This window comes from Gorilla gorilla, chromosome 10 (genome assembly GCF_029281585.2).
Source record: "Gorilla gorilla gorilla isolate KB3781 chromosome 10, NHGRI_mGorGor1-v2.1_pri, whole genome shotgun sequence".
Classification (NCBI taxonomy): domain Eukaryota; kingdom Metazoa; phylum Chordata; class Mammalia; order Primates; family Hominidae; genus Gorilla; species Gorilla gorilla.
The window spans coordinates 56584679-56601906 of NC_073234.2; the positions used below are offsets into that span (position 1 = coordinate 56584679).

Below are 17228 nucleotides of genomic sequence, written 5' to 3' on the forward strand. Positions count from 1 at the left end.
TGACTCTTCCTGACGAAGTCCATGAGATGTGGTAATTTATGATTTCCCCGAGGTATGGATTTGAATCATTCCTGTTAATTGTGTAACTAGCTAATGAGTTCTACAAATAAGAACATTGATTTAGAGGTGTTTGGGCATTCAGAGAAAGTTTTGGAGAGTTCTAAATTTACCCACTCCACATGAAAAGCATATGTCATAGATCTGTGGAGATGGAAAACCTCAGGTATAAACACACAGCTTCTGCTTAGCTGCAGGATGACTTGTTGGCTCTTGGGAAACCAACTTCTGTTGTTTCCCTTAGCTTTAAATAGTTTCTTCTTTTTCTTAAAAATCCTTATTCATTTTTTAAATTGACCTTTGGATTAAAATATTTCTTTAAATGCTACTGATTCAGTCCTAAAGGGATCATTCCAGTTTTGCAGAAGAAAAGAAATATGGCTTCCCTTCCCCATCCATAATGCAGATTTATTTAAAATTCCTCATCTTAAAAGATTTTTCATAAAAATGGATTTTTACCCTTACATAACATAGAGGTAAACTTTCTTAGGAAACTAATGTATTTTGATTATAATATTTGAGATTTCTAACATGTAACAAGCCCCTTTGGTAGTTTATATGTATAACATGAAACTACATGATACAAATTCATGTGATACTTTGTTTTGAATTTTACTTATATGATTATTGCTTTTTTAAAATTTTGAGCTGCTTTTGATGCTACTAAGTATATTCGATCATGTAATAAATATTTAGTAAGCACCTACTGTGTCCTGAACACTTTTCTAGGCTTGGTGTAAAGTGGAGTAAATGATGGACAAGACTTAAGAATTTCCTGTGCTCAGGAGCTTTACATTCTGGGGGCTAAGACAGAATTAGTGGGTGACTATAGAACTAGAGAAGACAATTTCGGGTAGTAAAAATTAATAGGAAGAAAATGAAACAGGATGATGTGCTGGAGATTGGCTGGGGATTTATTCAGAGTGGTCAACCTCTGGGACAGGGAGTGAGGGGAGAGTGGTGGTTAACCTGAGACTTGATGATAAGAAAGGAAACAGCCATGTAATAATCTTGGATAGAACACTTCAACCAGAAGAATAAAAAGTGGAAAGGCTCTAAGTGGGAATGAGCTTAGAATGCTCTAGGAACAAAATGAAGGAAAACATAGTGGAGCAGACAAAAGAAGGAAATCCTGTTGGAGAATTAGGCAGGGGCCAGGTAATGTAGGAAAGCTTGCAAGGATTTCAGAGTTGCATCAAGGAGGAGAGTGATATGCTCAGCCTTGTATTGAAAAGGATAGTTCTGGCTCCAGTGTGATAGATGAACTATTGTGTTGGGTGTGGTGGGGAGCAGTGGAAATTGGAGATGAGTTGGAAGGCTATTGCAGTAGTCCAGGTAAAGATGTTGATGGCCTGGATAAGGAAAGTTATAGGAAGTGAAGAGGAGTAAGGTATATTCATAGTACGTTTTGAAAGTAGAGCCAAAAATACTTGCAGTTAGTTTATTGTGGTGTAGAATTGATCAAGAGGAGCCAAGATTTGGAATCTGAGCAACACATGGATGGCATTGCCATTTATTGAGACAGGAAAGAAGTTAAGGAAAGGGGCCAGAGATTTAGATTACCTTACTTGTTTAATGCAACTTACTGAAAATTGGCCTAATCATAAAGACCAAGTCACTCAGTTTTTATCTGGAAGTGTTCTGGATAAAATCTGTGGCACAGGTTGGCAGCTGTTTTCATCTTGAATGCACCATACAATGACAGATGTTTTACAACTTTATACTAATTGTCATTTAAATATATAATCTTCAAAACATAAGAAACTGATGAAAAATTTGTCAAACCTATTGATATCATCAAATTCAAGATATCTTGAATTTTTTTATATATAAGGACTTCTAATATATCTTTTGTTATTTATTCCAAATAACAATATTATTCAGGATTTGAATAATTCTTATCAAATATGGCTTTCCTTTTGATTATGGCATGGTTGCTAACTTTGAGGATGTTTTGACTTCTTAGAAGGAACATCTTTTTAAACATTTTTAATGCAATTTTGCATGTTACATATTTGGTCCTTAAAGAAATTACACTTGTGATTATACATAAAAATAAGCAAGCCATTGTTTGCAAATAACATACAATTTTATTTATTAAATCTGTGGGGTTGCTTAATGATATGACTGTAATTGAGACTATTGATTTTTACTAATAGTTTTCCTGATCATGGTTATCACAACACTGGTAACTATTGGAGTTCATTCACTCATTTGATAAATATTTATTGAGTACTTACTTTGTGCAAGGTTAGAGATAAGGATAAAACAGTAAATTAGATATACATGACTAATATTCTGTCAGGCAAGAAAGATAGTTAACAGGCCATTTCGTTACACCAAAGAACATTTCATTGCAAATGTGGCAACTATTCTAAATGAGAAATAGGTTAATAGGGCATATGATCTGGGTGGTGGGGTTAGGGAAAATTTTGCTTGAACAAGAAGAGTTTTATTCTGGAATCTGAAGGGTACAGGGAATCATAGAAGGAAGAGTAGAAAAGAAGAGAATTTCTTACATGGGTAAATGAGCATATCTAAGGGCCTTCAGGTAGAAAGAAGGACTTTTTAAGAACCAAAGGAAGGCCAGTAGCAGAGAGCACAGGAGAGGTGCCCAGTGAGACTGATGATGAGAAGCAGGATCTTGAAGGTCACACTAAAGATTAAGAGTTTCATGTTAAGAACAAGGGACAGCTAATTAAAGATTTTAAGCTGAGAAGTTTCGTGATCACACTTGTGTTTTAAACATATCACTCCAGCTGTAGGATGAACAGGAGAAAGGCTGGATGCAGGGAAACCAATGGACGAAAGCCAGTGAGGGCTTGTCTTAGAAATGTAAGTGGAGATGTGGATGCATCTAAGAGCATTAGTGAGGTAACACCAGCCAGTCTTGATTAATTGGTGGTAGTAGATGATGAGAGAGGTTTAGAGGTTGATTCCCAGGTTTCTGGACTAATAAATAGGCAGATGTTGGTGCTGCTCACTTAGGGAACAGATTGAATGAGAAAATCATGATGGGTTTGGAGTGCCTATGGGACATCTAAGGTGAGTAACTGGTTGAATATACTTCAATTTGGCATTAAGGGAAGTTTAAGTTAGACAGAAAATTTGGAATTCTTTGGCATCTAAATGTTAGTTGAGGAGACGGAAGGGATTGTCTAGAGTTTTGAGCAACATTTGAGCATTTTATAGAAAAGATGATTTGGTGATGGCGATAGCAAAGTCATGGCTGAAACGTAGGAGGAAAGAGAAGAAAAGGTGGTGTCACAGAAGCCAAGAGAAGAGAGAATTTCAAGAAGAAAGTAGGATGTGTCTGAGAGATCAAGAAAAATGAAGACTGAAAGATGTCCTTTGCGTTGAACCTCACAGATGACATTGAGGACAGCAATAGTGATTTTGGTACAAAGTTGGTGATACAAGCCAGTTTGGAGTACATTGAATATTGTCTAAGGGAAAAAAATGAACCTGAAGAAAGGAGAGAGAGTTCTTCTAGGTGTTTGCCTTCAAAGGGATGGAAAAAGAAAGTAGCTTAAGGGACCTGAAGCTAAAGAAGGGATTCTTCTGCCCGACCCACTTTTTCTCATTTAACTTCTCTACCCTTTCTCCTTGCCCCAGTATCTCAGCCAGGCAGATGATGACTTCTTGTTCTTCAGTGAGTTTTGCAACACCTCAGATATTTATAAACATAGTATAATATTAGGATTTTATAACAGCATGGCTTGTCTAGCTTTTCCTATAAGGGATCTAGAATGTCTGGAAGTATATTGGCCTACTTTAGTGTTTTGTTAACTGCATGCTTATCACATTTCTCTTTAAAAAATTATATATTCATCGCCATCCATCCATCTCACCTCCTATAGATTTCTTACTACATTTTTAAATATTTTACCTCTCATCTGGTATTTTGTCACTACATATAAGATATAAAAGTTGTCAAAAATTATGTTGGACATCCTGTTTTTCAGACTGGTTTTTTGCTACATGTCTTCACTTGACACTGAAAATTATGGGATCTTTTGATGTTTTGACTATATCTTCTATCCTCACATTCCACTATTCAATATTATGTTAGAGTTATCTTGGCATTCTATTTTAGATGGTGGCTTCTGGCGTCATTTTGTAAGTTTCTTTCTTCAGCGCATAATAGTTGCTGGGGATGACAGCTGTGTCAGTCCAATAGCGCATTACAATGAAGAAGTTTTTTGTGATTTCCAAACTTGTTAAAACCAGTGGCATTTTTCCTATCTAAGCCTTTAACATTATACTAAGAACAGGAAGAGTCCTGCATAAGTGAGTCATTTATATGATTGCATGTCACACATAATTATAAAAATTGGTAATTGATGCCTTATTACTGAATTTTAAACTAAGTTTGTGAGACATTTCTTCAAATTAACAAGAATATGGGAAATAGTTTAGTATAGTCTGGCCCCACCTCCAAGTACCTAATTTCTTACTGATAGCCTAGTTTCTCTTGGATTCATTCAATCTCTTTCATTCTGATTCCTGCCTCCAGGTGTCATTTTTCACTTCATGTCACCTTCTGTTTAGACATTCTGCCTCCTTTGTCTCTTCCTACTCCTAACCAACCAGGACCCACTCTCCAGATTAACATTCATAAAACATCATTTATTCTACTTGAGTGTTCACAGTGCCTTCTTCTTGCTCACCACATCAAGTCTGAACTTCTTTGCCCAGCTTCCAGGGCTGTATGTCACCTGGTCACATGTAGCTATATATCCATTAGCCCTGAGCAGGTCACCTATCATAATCATTTCTTTTGCTGATAATGATTCATCTGAGTTATGAATTGAATTATGTTACCCTCACACCCCACCTCACATTTACATTCTCATTTTAACCATGAGCATCTGAGAATGTTACCTTATTTGGAAATAGGGACGTTGCAGATTTAATGTGTTAAGATGAGATAAAATCATGCTGGAGGAGGGTGAGACCCTATTCCAGTACGATCACTTTCATTATAAAAAGGAGAAATTTGGATACAGACAAATAGAGAAATTACACTATGTGAACATGAAGTTATCCTGTGAACATGAAGACAGAGATCAGGATGATGTGACTATAAGCCAAGGAAAACCAAAATCACTAGCAAAGCACCAGCAGCTAGGTGAGGAGCATGGAACAAGTTGTACTTCACAGCCCTCAGAAGGAACCAATCCTGTCAACACCTTGATTTTGGACTTCTAGCCTCCAAAACTGTGAGACAATAAGTTTCTGTTGTGCAAGACACCCAGTTTGTGGTACTTTATTATGGCAGTCCTAGAAAACTAATACAATCTGACAGACATGCCTTTAGCTTTTTGGCTTAACAGTCCATGATTTAATCATTCTTACAGACTCTGCTTGATTTTTATCTTCTCTGTGAAGATTTCCTGATGAATTTATTGTGTGCATATAATTACTTTCTCATGTTCTCTTTTTATCTTATCTGACTGAACGATTAGCACTTTATATTGGCTTATATTCAGTCGTTCAGCTGGAGTATACAACACATCCTCAAATAACGTCATTTCATTTAATGTTGTTTCATTATAATGTTGATGAGAAAAAATAAATATATTCCTGACTGGGACCACAGTCTGTGTGGAGTTTGCACATTTTCCCCATGTCTGTGTGGATTTTCCCTGGATACTCCAGTTTCCTCCACACCCCAAAGCTGTGTATGGTAGACTCATTGGCGTATCCAAATGGCCCCAGTGTGAGTGACTGTGGGTGTGTGTGAGTGGTGTTATGATGGAATGACATCCTGGTCAGGGCTGGTTCCTGCCTTGTCCCCTGGGCTGCCCGGTCAGGCTCCAGCCATCACCAACCCTGAACTGGAATAAGTGGGTAAACAATTATCTTACTTGTTTTTATTAGTGGTTCTTAAATGTATGTATAGCTCACGTTTATTTCCATGTTTAATATTAGAAGTGTTTTGGTCTTTAGTTAGAAGTTTGGTGATGTTTCTGTGACCAGAAATCTGCTGAAAGAACTTAACCCTTATTTACAACTATTATTAGCCTATGTTAAAGTTGGTTACATTCGTTATATGCCATTTCATTTAAAGTTGCCATTTCCAAGAGCCTACCTATGTTAAGCGAGGAGGCCTTACTGTACTTTATTATATACTGTGCTATTTATTAATTCAGACGTGTTATTTATTCATTCAGAATTCAATATATGTATCTGTGTATACTTCTCTCAACTATAAGTGCCTAGTAATCACAGCCTGTTTATTTTCCTTGAATTCTCACAAACTTCTAAAATAGAGGCAATGTAGAGCTTAAGAAAGATTTGTTTACTGATAGTTTGAAATGCTTAGATATGCTGAACTGATGGGCACCATTAGGCTGACTCATCACTAAAGAATGACTCAGGGCAAGCACTGAGTTTATTGAGTTGTGTTTATATTATATATAAGAAAATCTAATCATGGTACTGACTTTTGTAGCTAAAAAGGGATTCAGTTTTAAATTGATTTCTATTGGGCTTTAAAAATTATTCTGAATAGTGCAAGAAAAGGAATTTGTTCATTCATAACATTCATTATTTATTGAATTGTATGTGCACTGATAAATAACATACACATTAAAAGGACCTCAACTATTAGAAGTTTCCCCATCTTCACAATTGCTTTTACAGAACACTCATTTTTTCCCCTAAGATTTGAATTCTACCTAAAATTTGCAAAGCAACTCACTTCAACGTGAAATATCTGGTATGTATAAGGTGTGTAATAAATACCAGTTGACCCTGAAGATGGGAATCTTAGTAAACATTTGTTTACTAAGCACATGTGATGTGCCAGAGTTGGAATCCTCAAACATTAACTAATAAGTTTTTGTATTTAGACATCTTAGACATCTAGTTCAAGTATCTGTTTTATAAACTTCATCGTTTATATCAATAAAAACACTGATTTCTCCCACCTCATTCCTGTCTTTTTAATGCTATCTTTTGGCCAATGATGCCTCTTCTACCCTCTTTCTTGTTCTGCATTTCAGGGAATTCTAGCCTATGTACAAAATAATGTGAGCAAAACTATGGTTCTTTGGAGGCATTTAAAATGCTTTTCACTTATCATGGGTTTCTGTTTGTTTTTGAGGCAGGGTCTCACTCTGTTGCCTAGGCTGGAGTGCAGTGGTGCAATCATGCCTCACTGCAGCCTCAGCCTCTTGCGCTCAAGCAATCCCCCCACCTCAGCCTCGCAAGTAGCTGAGCCTACAGGCATGCACCACCATGCCTGGCTAATTTATTTTTATTTTTTTATTTTTAAATTTTTTTGGAGAGACATGGTTTCACTGTGTTGCCTAGGCTGGTCATGTATATGATCTTATTTCCTCCAACAGTCCTATGATGATGAAAGCTTTATTGTAATCTATTTTGACTCCTTCAAAATCATTTACCCAGGCAGCAAACAGTAAATTCGGGGTTCAAATTCATGTCGTCTGTCTTCAAATTCTGTGGACTTTTTCTCTTTACCACTTTTAATTAATTTTTTAGAGGCAGGGTCTCACTGTGCCATCATGCCCGGCTAATGATTTTACTTTTGGTAGAGATGGGGTCATGCTTTGTTGCCTAGGATGGTCTCAAACTCCTGGGCTCAAGTGACCATCCCACTCAGCCTTCTTAAATGCTAGGATCACAGGCATGAGCCAGTATGCCCAGACTAATTATTGAATCTAGTTATTTTTATAAGAAAGAGTAGCATAAGATTTTTCTTTAGAAAGGCATTTTTAATCATAGTTAACTACTTTAAAAATTGAATGCTGCTTCTTTTTTTTTTTTTTTTGAGACGGAGTCTCGCTCTGATTCTGTATTTCATCCAGAAAGCAGCTCATTGCCATTAGAGAAATCAACCAACCTCCTTTGCTCTAGCATTTTCTCCTTCTTTCCCTCCCTCTCTCCTTTCCTCCCTCCCTCCCCTCTTTCCTTCCTTCTTTTCTTCCTTCCTCTCTCCCTCCTCTTCCCTCCCTCCCCCTCTCTTCCTCTGCCCCTCCCTCCCTTCCTCCCTCCCTTCCTTCCTTCCTTTCTTCCTTCCTTCATTTTTTCCTTTTACCCCTTCGGCCTCCTTTCTTTTCTTTTTTTCAGCTGCTTACCATCTCACAACTAACTTGTTTAGTGATGAATTCCTGACATAACCATATTTGCATATGATTAACTGTGAGATATAGAGGAAATCTGAAAGGATTCCTTTAAGAGTAAGATGAGCGATAGCCTCACAAAGTTGCTCCAAGAGATATGAAGGGAAAGCTACAGAATGAACTCAATTCTCTGATTGCAAACCCAGCACACAAGTCCCTGCTGGATCTAATGGGAGGCTTGCTAACAGCCAGGAGAAATAACCTAGAGAACTGAGCTCTATGGGATTAATTAGGGAACTCGAGCAGACACTGTCACTTTCAAAACTGTCATTAATGATGAACTCTCTGTGGTATATATTATGGTAGAATTTCTTAAATAAAAAAAAAAGTCTAAGGATACTGTATTAGTCAGGGTTCTCCAGAAAAACAGAACAAACAGGATGTGTGTGTGTGTGTGTGTGTGTTTGTATGAGTGTTGTATATTATATACATATGTGAGATTTATTATTATAAGGAATTGGCTCACATGATTATGGAGGTTGTCAGGTCCCAAAATCTGGAGTGGGTAAGCTGGAGACTCAGGAGAGCCAGTGGCATAGTTTCAGTCTGAGTCCAAAGGCCCGAGATTTGGAGACTCAATGATATAAGTTCCAGTCCGAGGTTAGGAGAAGACCAATGTTCTAATTCAAGGACTCAGGCAGATGAAATTTCCCTCTTACTCAATCTTTTTGTTCTATTCAAGTCTTCAATTGATTGTATGAGGCCTGCCCACGTTAGGGAGGGATAATCTGCTTGACTCAGTCTACAGATTCAAATGTTAATTTCATCCAGAAACACCCTCACAAACACACCCAGAATAATGCTTTACCAAATGTCTGGTTACCACCTGGCCTAGTCAAGTTGTCACATAAAATTAACCATCACAGGTAAAATTTAAAAGAGAGAAAGAGAGAGAAGAGCAAAAGTATTTCTGATGTTTCCAAATGTCATGACTTGACCTTTTAATGGCTTCATCTATCCATTCAATCAAGTGGAAAATTTGCTACATAAAACAGCTTTCAGGATTAATGTGATATATGGAAACATTAAAGTATTTTTAGGCTTTGAGGAACATCTGTGTAACATATTTACAATACTGAGGAAATAATGGATTTATTTTTTCATGAGAATCATTCCTTCTTCAATTAAAGAATTTTGTTATGGAAGTTCTGAAAATCCCTACTAAGTGACATAGCTAAATTTGAACTTGCGTTAGCTATTCATCTGGGCTCATTCATCATTTACTTTCTATTGTGCTTCAACTTTCTCAGACTCAAAACAATTTCCATTCATTTCTAAACTTGAACACCATTAAGACATTCAAATAAGAGAAAAGGACATTTTAAAATTTGAAGCAAAGGTCTCCTTTGATAGGAGAGGATTTTGAAATTTATAAATCAAACCTGATAAAGATGAAACCGTTCTAAATTTCTTCTTAGGCATGGTTTCTCATACAAAGCTAATTGAAGACACAATCAATGCTATCCATATACAGGCATACCTTGGAGATATTGCTGGTTTGTTTCCAGACCACTGCAATAAAGCTAATATTGCAATAAAGCAAGTCATATAGACTGTTTTGTCTCCCAGTGCATATAAAAGTTATATTTACACTCTACTGTAGTCTAAGTGTGCAATGTCATTATGTCTTTAAAAATGTATGTATCTAAATTTAAACATATTTTACTGCAAAAAATGCTAACAATCATCTGAGCCTTCAGAGAGTCATAATAATATTTTTGCTGATGGAGGGTCTTGCCTCGATGTTGATGGCTGCTGACTGATCAAGGAGATAGTTGCTGAAGGTTAGGATGGCTGTGGAAATTTCTTAAAATAAGATAGTGATGAAATTTGTCAACCGACTCTTCCTTTCATGAGAGATTTCTCTGTAGCATGCAATGCTATTTGATAGCATCTTATCTACAGTAGAACTTTTTTCAAAATTGTAATCAGTTCTCTTAAACCCTGCTGCTGCTTTATCAACTAAATTTTTGTGATATTCTAAATTCTTGGTTGTCATTTCAACAATGCTCACAGCATCTTTACCAGGAGTAGATTTCATCTCAAGAAACTACTTTCTTTGCTTATTCATAAGAAACAATTTCTCATCTGCTCAAATTTTAACATGAGATTGCAGCAATTCAGTCACATCTTCAGGCTTCATTTCTAATTCTAGTACTCTTACTATTTCCACTACATCTGCAGCTACTCCCTCTACTGAAGTCTTGAACCACTCAAAGTCATCTATGAGGGCTGGAATCAACTTATTCCAAACTCCTGTTAGTGTAGTTATCTTGACCTCTTCCAATGAATCACGAATTTTCTTACTGTCATCTAGGATGGTGAATCTTCCCCAGAAGGTTTTCAACTTACTTTGCCCAGATTCATGAGAGAAATCACTATCTATGGCAGCTATAGTCTTAAGAAATATATTTCTTAAGTAATAAGACTAGGAAGTCTAAATGACTCCTTGATTCATGAGCTGTAGAATGGATGTAGTGTTAGCAGCCATGAAAACATTAATCTCCTAGTGCATTGCCATCAGAGCTCTTGGGTGACTAGGTACATTGTCAATGGGCCACAATAATTTGAAAGGAATACTTCTTTTTTCTGAACAGTGGACTTTAAATCTTTAGTAAAACGTGGTATAAACAGATGTGCAGCTGTCATCTAGGCTTCATTGTTCCATTTATAGAGCATAGGCAGAATAGTTTTAGCATAATTCTTAAGGGCCCTAGGGTTTTTGAAATGGTCAATGAGCAATGGCTTCAACTTAACGTCACCACAACTGCGTTAGCCCCTAACAAGAGAGTCAACCTCTCCTTGGAAACCATGAAGCCAGCATTGACTTCTCTCTCTCTAGCTGTAAAAGTTCTATATGGCATTTTCTTCTAATAGAAGGTCATTTTGTCTTGATTGAAAACCTGTTGTTTAGTGTAGCTAACTTGGCCAATGGTCTTAGCTGGATCTTCTGAATAACTTGCTGCAGTTTGTACATCAGCACTTGCTGGTTCACCTTCCACTTTTCTGGTATAGAGATGGCTTCTTTCCTTAAACATAATGAGCCAACTTCTGCTAGCTTTAAACTTTTCTTCTGCAGCTTTATCACCTCTCTCAGCCTTCTAGAATTGAAGAGGGTTCAGGCCTTGCTCTTGATTAGGCTTTGGCTCAAGGGAATGTTGTGGTTGATTTTATCTTCCATCCATACCACTCATACTTTCTCCATGTCATCAGTAAGACCATTTCACTTTCTATAATTCATGTGTTGTGTGGAGTAACACTTTTATATTCCTTCCTTTGCATTTACAACTTGGCTAACTGGCTCCAGAGGCCTAACTTTCGACCTGTATTGACTTTCAACATGCCTTCCTCACTAAGCTTCATCATTTCTCCGTTTTGATTTACAACAAGAGACGTGCAACTCTTCTCACTTGAACACTTATTAATTGGCCTAATTTCAATATCGTTGTATCCCAGGGAATAGCGTGGACTGAGGAAAGGGGGCGAGATGGGAATGGCCAGTCAGTAGAGCCGTCAGAACACACACAGTTATCGATTAAGTTTGCCATCTTGTATGGGCACTGTTCTTAGTGCCTTAGGAGAATTCGAATAGTAAAATCAAGATCATTATTCACAGATAACCCCAACAGATGTAATAGTAATGAAAATTTTTGAAATATTGTGGGAATTTCCAAAACGTGACATGGAGATATGAAACAAGCACCTGCTGTTGGAAAAATGGTGCTGGCAGACTTGGTCAATGTAGGGTTGTCACAAACCTTCAGTTCATAAAAAGCACATTATCTGTAAAAGGCAGTTGAAGTGAACTGCAATAAAACAAGGTATGCCTGTATTCTTCTTTTGAAACAGCTCCCCATAGTTGTATGACTTTCATGGTGAGCTGATTTTTCCCCCCTCAACTTAATGACTTACCTATAAAATACTCATAATTAAGTCTATTAGAGATCATGATTGCTTTGGATGCTATATAGGTAAGAAATAATAAATTAAGTCATCAATTAGTGATATAGCTGTATGTTAAAAAGCGCTAGGAACAAGCACTTTTTTCTGAGGTGGATCTATAGGTTCTTCTTGGGAATTTGATTTTTGATTGGCTTCTATCAGAAATAATGTAGAGACTCTTTATTCAGCATTCATTTATTCACAGTATTTGTTAAGCACACACTATGTACCATGCATATAATGGGTGTTGGTCATATAGTCATGAGCAAAACCCTCCTACTAAACCGCTGCCTTCATGGAGTTGACTTATTAGCAGAGGTGACATTCTAAAATCTCTGCCCATTTTCCAGATGCAGGAGGAAATGAGAATTGTGATTGATGTTTTTGTGCTTTGTTAAAAATAAGTAATCCTGTTTTTATACTCTTTTGGCAGTTTTTTTTTCAAGACCTCAGTGTTTGAGGTCCAACATGTGATCCAAAGACCAGCAACATGGGCCACCATCTAGGAGCTTGTTAAAAATGCAGAATCTTATACTTTATCTCAGTCCTTCTGAATCAGAACCTGCATGTTAACAAGATCTCCAGGTGATTTCTGTGCATACAAAATTTGAAGAGAGCAGGTTTTGGGTGTAGAGTTCATTAATTTATCATCTTATTAATTTAGTGGCTATCTAATTCTTTTCAGCTATATGCTCAACTGGAGAGGAATTTTAGTGTTTATGTTCTCAGCTTATTTTCATCAGTATAAAATTTGGTTTTCTAACATTGTATCTTAGAATGTGTTTCAGGCTGCATCAAAACCACCTGAGGATCTTATGAAAAATGCACATTCCTGGACACAACCTTAATATTGCTTGAGTAGGTCAGGGTTGGGTCTCAAATTTTTACAAGCTTCCCAGGCAATTCTTATGCACATTAAAGTGGGAGAAGGACTATTTTTAGGCTAGTTTTACATTGATGTCTTTCTAAGGATGGATTTTTAAAAATTATTTTTGAGTCTTTAGTTTATGTGTTCCTGCCTAGAAAGATGAATTATTCGATCTCCGATCATATATTCCTGTGTATCAGAGTGTTTTTTGTTTTAACCAGGGTTTCTCAACCTCACACTGTTGACATTTTGTACTAGATAATTCTTTGTTCTGTGGGGCTGTTCTGTGCATTGTAGGATGTTTAGCAGCATCCTTGATCTCTACCCACTAGATGCCAGTAGTACACCTGTGCCAGCCCACATTCCTAGCTGTGACAACCAAAAATGTTTGTAGACATTGCCAAATTTACTCTGAAGAGCAAAATTGCTCTCAGTTGAGAATAATTGGTTTAAACTAAATAAAGAAAAGGAGCATGGTTGTATGTGAGTATGACTGCCACCCCAAGTATCTATTGTTACTATTTGATTCTCTTGAGGGCTTATGCCAAGGGTGAAGAGAAATTTATGTATGGGGACATAAGGGCTGCCTGGCCCTGTGGGTTGGTTTCAACACTCTATGGTGAGAGAGATATAATATGACGATGGGGAAGAGGAAAAACTCTTACATTTAGTACAGAAACAAGGCTACTGAAGAACCTATGGGCTAAAGAACAAAACAAAATTAGGTATAAAAACTTTTATTTTTTCATTTTTGAGTCTTTCTGAATATGCTTCTGAAGACTGAAGATGCTTTGTAGTAGCTAAAGCATTTTATATAATAGCTTTGTGGACAAGATCTCCTTTCAAAGGGACAATAGGGACATAGAAATATGTACTAGCTTTGGCAGAGACTCAGAGTACATGGAAGAGGCCCAGAGGATGTCCAGGGGCAGGGTAGAGGGGAGTGGCAGTATGTAAGTGTTGATTTATTCCTGAACTCATAGGAACACCGAGTGCACTCAGAAGTAATTGGGGAGACTTTGAAGGGCAACCTCAGATTTATTAGCAGCCAGGAAAATTTGTATCCACAGCCTGTAATATTATTGAATTTCTGGTATGACTTTGAGTTTTGTTTGGCCCACTATTCTTAACAGATTGCTTACCTTTGCATTTCTTCATAGTGTGATGGAAACATTTACTAGCCACCAATGTTAAACAAGTATTTATAATTGTTACTCTTTTACTAGTCAGTTGTGTGGATACTGAAAAGTAAATCAGAGCAAATAACTTATTTTGGGCACATTCCTTGTACATAGTCATTCTAGTATGTGAATACACACTTTGCAGATTTATGTGTGCAGCCAACTATAATTATTTAAAAAAAATGCCAAATTTGGAGATTTAATACGCAGATGAATGTAAAGGATTTGTATGGATCAAATCAAAATCTGTCTATCTGTGACAAACAAGCGCATTGCTGATGTACGGAAAGAACATTGCCCAAGAAGACTTGAATTCTTACCTCTGCTGTTTACTAACTGTGAGAACTTGTGAAAATTGTTTAACATCTCAGAGCCTCAGCCTTCTCGTCTATTAAAATGGGGAACATTTTTCTTATGAGGTTGTTAGGGAAGCAAAGATTAAGTAAGATTAAAAATGTGAAAATGTCTTCCAGAAAAATAAGTCAGTAAAAGTTTGTCATTAAGCTTGTATACTTCACATGTATTTATTATTGTCAGTGTATCAGTTAATTCATTCAATATTATTTTATTTTTGGAACTAAAATATTAATTTACTGGAAACTAGAGACAACAGGACTCTTAGAGTCTGTATAATGATATTGTCTTATATTTGAAGCCAATTATAATGAAATCTGTAGCTACTTCAGTAACTAAGTTACCATGGGTTATTTCCAGAACAAAACTGCTTTATGCCAAATTCCTTTCTGGTCTGAATAATATTCTAACCAGTGCTTCAATACAGAGTGTGTGTAATTTGTTCTCATTTTGAAAATTATATGACAAGTCTTTAAATTTAACTATGGGGATTCATGTTATTTTTCTGTAAATAAATAGCAGGTTAAAATACTTGATAATTACATTGCATGAAGTTGTTTATTAATATTAGAGAGAAATTGTCTGCTTAGAATTAAGCAATTCATTTTAAACAAATTAGTTGCAGGTATCTTATGTGATGCAGCCATTTATTATCATTTTTCATTACAGAAATGCAAATTATTAAAAATAATACATTGCCTCCCTGGAAAAGAATTCATTTGAAGTAACATATAAGACACCACATGATTAACAGCTTTAAAAAATCTAATTGATATAAAAAGTCTTTTTGCAACTTCATTAAGTTTAAGGTCAGGTATGCATAGAGATTAAATTATAAATACCAACTTTATCTTTTCTTCTAAGAAATACAACTCACATGTTCCGGTTATATTTGTTGAAAGTCCTGAAGTCAATTAACAACTGCTTGCTTGGAGTGAAACATAACTCTTAGCATTCCTTTTGCTTTCTCTTCCTCTATCCATTAGCTTTCAAAAAGAACTAACTCCAGTATAAAATAAGATTATCACGAACACCAAAGACATCTGAAAAAAAGGCTTGGAGATAGGAAGTGGAAGCTTGGGCCTGGTTAATGACAGGAAAACCTTTTAGCTAGAAATATATAAGAATTGCACAAAGAGGGGGAGGAGCCAAGATGGCCAAATAGGAACAGCTCCAGTCTACAGCTCCCAGCGTGAGGGATGCAGAAGATGAGTGATTCTGCATTTCCATCTGAGGTACCGGGTTCATCTCACTAGGGAGTGCCAGACAGTGGGCACAGGTCAGTGGGTGTGCTGACTGTGCGCAAGCCGAAGCAGGGCGCAGCATTGCCTCACCCCGGAAGTGCAAGGGGTCAGGGAGTTCCCTTTCCTAGTCAAAGAAAGTGGTGACAGATGGCACCTGGAAAATCGGGTCACTCCCACCCGAATACTGCGCTTTTCCGACGGGCTTAAAAAACGGCGCACCAGGAGATTATATCCCGCACATGGCTCGGAGGGTCCTATGCCCACGGAGTCTCGCTGATTGCTAGCACAGCAGTCTGAGATCAAACTGCAAGGCGGCAGCCAGGCTGGGGGAGGGGCGCCCGCCATTGCCCAGGCTTGCTTAGGTAAACAAAGCAGCTGGGAAGCTCGAACTGGGTGGAGCCCACCACAGCTCAAGGAGGCCTGCCTGCCTCTGTAGGCTCCACCTCTGGGGGCAGGGCACAGACAAACAAAAAGACAGCAGTAACCTCTGCAGACTTAAATGTCCCCTTCTGACAGCTTTGAAGAGAGCAGTGGTGCTCCCAGCACGCACCTGGAGATCTGAGAACGGACAGACTGCCTCCTCAACTGGGTCCCTGACCCCTGACCCCCGAGCAGCCTAACTGGGAGGCACCCCCCAGCAGGGGCAGACTGACACCTCACACGGCCGGGTACTCCAACAGACCTGCAGCTGAGGGTCCTGTCTGTTAGAAGGAAAACTAACAAACAGAAAGGACATCCACACCAAAAACCTATCTGTACATCACCATCATCAAAGACCAAAAGTAGATAAAACCACAAAGATGGGGAAAAAACAGAACAGAAAAACTGGAAACTCTAAAAAGCAGAGCGCCTCTCCTCCTCCAAAGGAACGCAGTTCCTCACCTGCAACGGAATAAAGCTGGAGGGAGAATGACTTTGACGAGCTGAGAGAAGAAGGCTTCAGACGATCAAATTACTCCGAGCTACGGGAGGACATTCAAACCAAAGGCAAAGAAGTTGAAAACTTTGAAAAAAATTTAGAAGAATGTATAACTGGAATAACCAATACAGAGAAGTGCTTAGAGGAGCTGATGGAGCTGAAAACCAAGGCTCGAGAACTACATGAAGAATGCAGAAGCCTCAGGAGCCGATGCGATCAACTGGAAGAAAGGGTATCAGCAATGGAAGATGAAATGAATGAAATGAAGCGAGAAGGGAAGTTTAGAGAAAAAGAATAAAAAGAAACGAGCAAAGCCTCCAAGAAATATGGGACTATGTGAAAAGCCCAAATCTATGTCTGATTGGTGTACCTGAAAGTGATGGGGAGAATGGAACCAAGTTGGAAAACACTCTGCAGGATATTATCCAGGAGAACTTCCCCAATCTAGCAAGGCAGGCCAACATTCAGATTCAGGAAATACAGAGAACGCCACAAAGATACTTCTCAAGAAGA

At 37.7% G+C, this 17228-nt stretch overlaps 1 protein-coding gene across 8 annotated transcripts in view; it reads left to right on the plus strand.

Moving 5' to 3' along the window:
- NELL2 (neural EGFL like 2) overlaps positions 1 to 17228 on the plus strand; it is a 438477-nt gene that overhangs the window by 245108 nt on the left and 176141 nt on the right. The gene's annotated exons all lie outside the window — the stretch shown is intronic.